Source organism: Chenopodium album, chromosome 3, assembly GCF_948465745.1.
Source record: "Chenopodium album chromosome 3, dcCheAlbu1.1, whole genome shotgun sequence".
NCBI classification, from domain to species: domain Eukaryota; kingdom Viridiplantae; phylum Streptophyta; class Magnoliopsida; order Caryophyllales; family Amaranthaceae; genus Chenopodium; species Chenopodium album.
Window position 1 is genome coordinate 31,447,126 of NC_137836.1, and position 7,325 is coordinate 31,454,450.

The 7,325-nt window shown below is 39.1% G+C and overlaps 1 non-coding gene across 1 annotated transcript; it reads right to left on the bottom strand.

Moving 5' to 3' along the window:
- Positions 1-7,218: 7,218 nt before the first annotated feature.
- On the bottom strand, positions 7,219-7,325 carry LOC145625658 (small nucleolar RNA R71). The gene has a single exon (XR_014110568.1). It is a non-coding gene; the product is annotated as a small nucleolar RNA R71 (small nucleolar RNA).

A 7,325-nucleotide genomic window follows, 5' to 3' on the forward strand; every position in this document is an offset into this window, starting at 1 on the left:
TTTTATTTATTTTCTTTTAGTTTCTAGTTTGTTTTATTTCATTTTATTTTATTTTATTTCATTTTATTTTATTATTTCTTTAGTTTTAGCATTTTATTTTATTTTATTTTACTTTATATATCTTATTTTATTTTACTTTATTTTTCTTATTTTATTTTATTTTATCTTCCGATTTCCCCTCGTGTTATTTTTGGTTGTAGGCGTTCCGGGTTTCAAAGTCAAGTTTGTGTTCGGGGTCCAAGGTTCGAGCACAATTCACAATGCACAAGCACCACTGCTGCCAGCCTTAACCTTCACCCCACAAGCACCTTATCCTCCACCTCACAACAGCAACAACACGCAACTTCCCCAACTCCCTCACCATCAACAAACATCAACAACAACCAGCAGCAATGCTGCCTAGCCAACTCCAACCTCACACAACCAAACCACCTCCAATTCTCCTCCATCTCACACCCATCAGCCCCGCAATTCCCCTGCTTCACCTCGCAACACCACCCAACACCAGCAGCAACCCGCAACAATTGCAGCTCCTCCCCGCATCACCAATCCGCAACCAATCGAACCAAATTCACAGCAAGGAGCAACCCAGACCTCCGCGGCCGCGCACCCCTGTCAGAAAGCGCACCAAATCGAGTCCAAAATCGAGTTGAGGCAGAAGCTTTGTGCGACTTGCTTGGCGACCTCTTCGCGGGCGCGTAGATCGGGGTTCAATTTGAACCACATCACGAGCTTTGCACGTGGTTTTAATGAAATCCAACGGCCGTGTTTTAATGATGCTTGATGAAGATGATGATGATGAACGGTGAAGATGAGGGGATGCGTGGTGATGGTGATGAAGGTGATGCGAATCAGAGCAGCCAAAAATCGAGCAAGGAGAAGATCGTGGGTCTGGGGGGAATTTGGGGAATGATGGGTTTTAATTTCTTTTATTTTATTTTTATTCCCTTTTTCTTTTTCCCTTTTTCTTTCTTTTGTTTTATTTTATTTTCTTTATTTTGTTTTCTTTTATTTATTTTATTTTATTTAGCTTTGTATAAATACCCATTTTTGGGGTAATTAGAAGGTATGGATTTTCTTATTTTTTCTTAGTTAGTTTAGGAGAGCTTCTCTCTCTTAGGGTTAGATTAGATAATTTTTAGAGAGATAAAGTAGATTATGCTCAATTTTCTTCCAAGTAATCAATTTTGGTCAAGTTTAATTTCCAATCAAGCAATTCCTTCAAGTTTTCATCTTTCATTAATCCTCTCTCTAGTAATCTCTAATCCTTTCCTTTAGCTTTATTTATTTGCTTTATTGTTGCTTATTTTTGTTATCCTTTTAGTTTATCTATTTATTATTGTTTTCATTGTTCTTAATCATGTTTTGTTTTGTGTTTCTTGAATTTATTTTTGGTTTTGCTATTATGTTTAATCTCTCTTCTCTAGGCTAATTTCTTAGCTAGGGGAAGGGGGTGGAAAATATGTGTTGAATGTTGGATTAATGATGATGGTTGGATTGAATACATGCCTTAAATTGATGAAAGATATGATTTTTGATGGCTTGAGATTATTGTTACACTTTATTTGATTTCCCTCTAGTTTAAATGCATGAAAGTGATTTGAACTAGATTCAGATCACCTCTATTTTAATGATTGCATGAGAATGAGTTGTTAAAATTGAGTTTTATGAATTGTGTTTCTTTATTCTCTTGATTTGCTTGTGTCTAATAGGATGCATGAGAATGATCCTAACTAGCATGGACTTCTTTCATTGATTTGCCTAGACTATTGCATGAGAATGAATTGTTTAGGTAGGACCTTGTGTTCTTTGGCATATGTTTCATGATAATCACCGTTATTCTCCTCTTTCTAGTCATGTTTGACACCCCCGAATCCCTAGCGTAATTTTCTATTGATTTTATTCATCTTTATCTTTGCTTATTCGTAGTTTTAGTGCTTTTTATCCAATATATCAACAAAAACATTTCCCCTCTTGACTCTTGCATTAGTGATATTGATGTTGGACGAGTGAGCTTCCTTAGTGGTTCGACCCTTTACTTGCCACTAACTAGTTTAGTGTAAGTTTAGGCATTATAAATTGTTAATTTGATTAGGGTCGGTAGAACCAACGACCTATTGAACCTCGATCTACTAGATCGTTAAGGGGTGTAACCTTCACCTCATGAACGGTTTACAAGTTCCTAAAACTTGTTAGTGACTCTTTTGCTCTATCTTCCTTCCCTTTGGACGCCACCATGCTTAAGTGTATAATCACAGTGGGGTTCAAGCTAGGGATAATGCTTGAAATATTCCCTACAGGGTGTGTCGGTTCTTTAGCCTTGAACCGAATCTATATTGCTTTAAAAAGCTGCACAAGCTTGTGCCTAACACCCAGAGCAGGTATGGTCACCATGGCTCTGGCTGGTGGCGGATTGAGAGTCATCCGCAATATTTAACAATGTGGTCGAATGACTCTTCACGCAAAGACTGAAGAGGCCAATGGATCTGGGCTAGGGCACCTTTGGATCCTAACCACCCTTACTTCTTGGGCGCTCCCCGCTATCTCTTTGAGCCTGACCAAGATATGCAAGACCTGGGCCCCGAAGATCCTGATGCTACCAGCCATCCTAGCTATTACCAGGTGCTTCTCTTCGGGAAGAAGGATAATCCAGGAGGGACTGGTCGACTGAGGCATATTTTGGTGAACTGGCTTCCGGACTCCTACTATGCGTTCTAGGAGAACATGCTAGCTATTGTCGGCCTTAGCCGAAATTTTCGTGACGGTAAGCGCCTTCGGCTGGGGCTGAGGACTTGCTTTTTCTTTTTATTTCGCAATTACTTCAGAGCTTTTTAGTGTCTGTTTCATTGAGCTGATTCACTTATCTTTGTTTTTCAAAGTTGAATGAGAGCAATTCTTGGATTGACTAAATCGCTTGGGGGTAAACGCTGAAAGGGTTGTTTTGGATCGTCGCCCCTGCAATTACAAACCCCAAGAAGCGTCCGTTACATCTAAATTCCACTTTGTTTCAGATCGAGCCTGCTGCGGACTATCTGAAGTAGAAACCCTGGTGGGCTAAGCGGGACCCTCTGAGGCGCTTTTCCCCAGAAGAAAAGGAGGCTGCCCGAACTGCTGAAGAGGTAGCCAAAGTTGCTGATCTCCTTCGAGGAGGTGAAGGGACCTCCTGAGCTGCCGAAGAGGAAGCAGCAACAGACGAGGCTCGGCTGAGGACGTTGTGTAAGGAGGGTGATCCCATCGTAAGGGGTCCTTCCTTAGATGCCCATGGCCATTTAAAAGCCTAGGACTTTACATTTGTTAGGGTGTAGTAGGATTTTAATTCCTGACTGTTCAGGGGACCTTGAATTAGAATTTATTCTATCATTACGCTTTTTCGTAAGAAACAAGTAGGGAGTCGCTAATGAGTTTTAGGAAAACTCATAAACCTTGTTCATGCCTTTCTTCCATGTGGAGTTCATGGAATAATTGGCACAAATCATAAGTTTACCCATGCCCAAATTGGTCTATAAACCAGAAATGAGTTCGGGAGCGAGGGTACTAAAATAACGTTCCCTTTAGAGGGGAATCGTTATCCTAGCCCTAGTGCAGCCTGTACTAGCTCATCCTTTTTCACAAATTCATCACCAAACAATATATGCAACACGATACCTATGACTATGTTAGTTGATTTTATTTACAAGCGTTAATCACGTAGGAATTACATTGCAAAAATCGTTATTCTTTGTTTAATCAATATTCGTGAAAAGAACAAAATAAACAATATTCGCTTTGTCTTAAGTGATAAAACCATAATTAATTATCAAATTCTATTCTTGATTAAAAAAAGAATACTATGTGAATTAATTAATTAATTAAATTTTTTTTTAAAGTGATCAAACAACACTATTTATTCAATTAAAGTTATTTAAACAATAAAGGAAAAGTGATTTATCTAAGCGCTCAGGAAACTAACCGTTCTTCTTTTATGTTAAATCTCCGTTTAATGAGTTTATGAACTTTCTTTCTTCTACGTACCTTCAAGAGCTTCAATAGATGGATTAGGGTTGAAGATTAGTTGGGAAGAAAGAGGGAAAAATAGTATTATAGTAAGAGAAGTAGAGAGATTAGGGTTTTGAGAATAATAGGGTTTTAATTCTGATTTTTTCGGTCATCGTAATGCTGAACGAAGACCCCTATTTATAGGCATAGGGATCTAGGTTTAGGGTTTTAGAGCCGCTCCGTTAGGTGGCGCGCACAACTCTTTGAGTCGCGCTAGGTGCAGCGCGCATCTCAAAGAGTCGCGCGTGCCATGGGCGCGCAACTGATTGACCGCAACTGATTGAGTTGCGCTAGTTTGCGGTTTGCCTTATACAAAAGCGCGTTTTTAAAACTTCCATAACTTTTTATTGCGGAGTTGGATTAAGGTGTGTGATATATCATTGGAAAGCTTTGAATGTCTAATTTCCAATGCCGTTAGATTAATGTTAAAATATGTTATGGATCAAAAGTTATGGCCTTTGGAGTGCAAGGGTGTCGATTTTGGGCCCGGTTTAGTGTTTTGATCATAACTTCTTCGTTTTGGCTCGGAGTTGGGCTAATAATATACCGTTGGAAAGCTCTTTGAAAGGGCTATACATCTGTATAGTCCTTGTATAGGAATTTTATGGTTGGTTTATGGATGATCTCAGTGGGGTTCAAGTTTGGGGTAATGCTTGAAATATTCCCTAAGGCTATGTTTGGATAATAAAAAGTGGAAGGAAAGGAAGGGAAGGGAAAGGGAGGGAGACAAACTTCCTTGTTTGGATAAAATGTTGGGGGAGGGAAGGGGAGGGGGAGGTGATAACTTGTTATTTGATATGATTTTAGAGTGATTTCGAACCTTCTTTACTTTGTATATTGGCATTTTGGTTCACTTCTACTCTATTTGTTCAACTTTTGTGTATCCCTTGCTTCACGGGTTGTTAGTGTTTTTGTTGAGTTTTTAGCTTTAAAGACGACCATTTGAGGCATATGGATGATAAACCAAGGTTAGAAGCCGAGACAATGGAGTAAAACCGAAGAAAAGTGAAGATAAAGGTCTTAGAGAGTCTGCACGGACGTACCATACTTTGCACGTCCGTTGCCCCAGCACGAACAGAAGCTACTGCCTGCTGCTTTAATGACCTACACATCCGTGCAGGATATTCAGCAGGTCCGTGCCTAATCCTACACGTCCGTGTAGTTTGCTCAGCCCAAATCAGTTACAAAACTGATTGTATAAAACAAGGCCTGCACGTCCGTGCCACATTTGGCACGTCCGTGCAGGATCCCCAGGGCAAGACAGTAGATTCTTCCTCTCTTCTTTCGAAGGTGCACGCCCGTGCCTACCTTAGCACGTCCGTTTAGATATGGCTGCACGTCCGTGCCAACCTCAGCACGTCCGTGCTGACCTGTAGCCGTGTCCGACTCTTGTTTTTCTCTGTCTTTTTTATTTAGGGGTCTTTATAAATAACCCCTTGAGCTCATTTGTACGACATCCAAGTTTTTAGTGCTTCCTCTTAGTTTGCAATTGTAGAAACACAAATATTGTCAAATCATTAGTTAGATTATAATTATTAGCTTGGAAATTTCATTCTCAATCATTGTAGAAGACAAGTTCCACCATTTTTATTCAAGTTCAAGCTTCTAGTAACTTTTTCTCACTCTTCTCTTCCATTTTAATTGCTTTGATTGTTAATCATCTTGCTTAATTCTTGTATGTTTAGATTGTTATTTAGCTTAATCTTTAGTTAATTCTTGTTCATGAGTTACTTGAAATCCTTAATTGCTTTAATCTCCATTGATTGTGAGTAGTTTAATTTTCTAGGGTTTGGGTAAAACCCTCAATATAGTCACTAATTACTCGTTGCATGTGTTAATTTGATAATTGTTGGGTGTTAATTAGTTGAGCTTAAGTGGTTTAATTGCTTAGTTCTTGTATATGGCCATTGCTAGAACTATTATCTAAGCTTTCTCAATAAAGGATCGAGAGATGAACTTAAGTTAGCTCCCTTATGCTTAATTGACTTGAAATGCCATGAGAATAGGAATTTCCAGTATAGGGAATGTTTTTGTCATCGTGATTATGCTTTAACACTTGTTTTATGCTTTGTAACCACGAGAGTAGGTTGTATTCATGATTCAAGTAATCCCTCTAGATTGAGAGAGTAGTTGGGTGCTTTAGATGACTTCCACTATTTTATCCCCTTAATTTACCATTGTTTGCTACATGCTATTTGTGACTAGTGTCGAAATTGAGTGGCAAATCCCGAGCCCTAGAACTCTCTAATTATTGTTAATCACCCCCTTAGTATTAGTTGATTCAACTAGTATTTGTTACATAAAAACCAAACCAATTCTGACTTCATTTATTAGTTTATTTAAACGGTAGTATCTCGGTGGTTGATTCAACGCCTCTCTTGGGTTCAACCCTTTTTTACCCTTGCTATTAGCTAGTAAGACCAAGATAGGACTTTATCTTTGGTAGGATCGACGACGGCCTATCAAATTTTGGCGCCGTTGCCGGGGAGGCAAAGTCACATTGAATGTATTATTGTTGAATCAGTCTAAGTGTGTGTATTTGTATCATAATTTTTCTTTATTATTTTTGTGTATTTGTGTTTTCAACTTGTGATAGTCATTGCTAACGTTTTTCTTAGCTTTTTTTGACCTTGCATGACATGGAAGAGTAAGAAATCACCGCTTATTCTCGTTGATCTAGAGCTAAATAAGACTTTGAGAAACGTGAGGAGGCTTTTGCAAGGCACACCAGAGTTCTCTATTGTATATTCAGATTCCGATCCAGAAGAAATCTTTGCAACCAACGAAGAAGATAATATGGGTAATAACGACCCTCCTCCACCATTGCTACGAGATTATGACCACCCCAATGCCTTCACACATCGGAGTGGCATACGTCTCCCTACTACGAATGCAAATAATTTTTAGCTTTCACCTCAACTCATCCGTATGATACAAAGTGATCAATTTGGTGGAAGTTCTCATGAGTGTCCTTTTGCTCATTTGGACAACTTTCTCGAATTGTGCACAACCATTAAGCAAAACAACATTACGGAAGAGTTCATCCGTATGCACATGTTTCAATTCTCCCTCCATGACAAAGCAAAGCATTGGTTGACAACGGTAGAAGAGGGATCATTGACCACATGGGATAAAGTCACTAGAGCTTTCCTTGGAAAGTATTGTCCACCCGAAAAGACCGCCGAACTAAGAATAAAAATCACCAATTTCAACCAAGAGATTGATGAAACGTTAAGTGAAGCTTGGGAGTGTTTCAAGGACTACACTAGAAAATGCCCACACCATGGTTT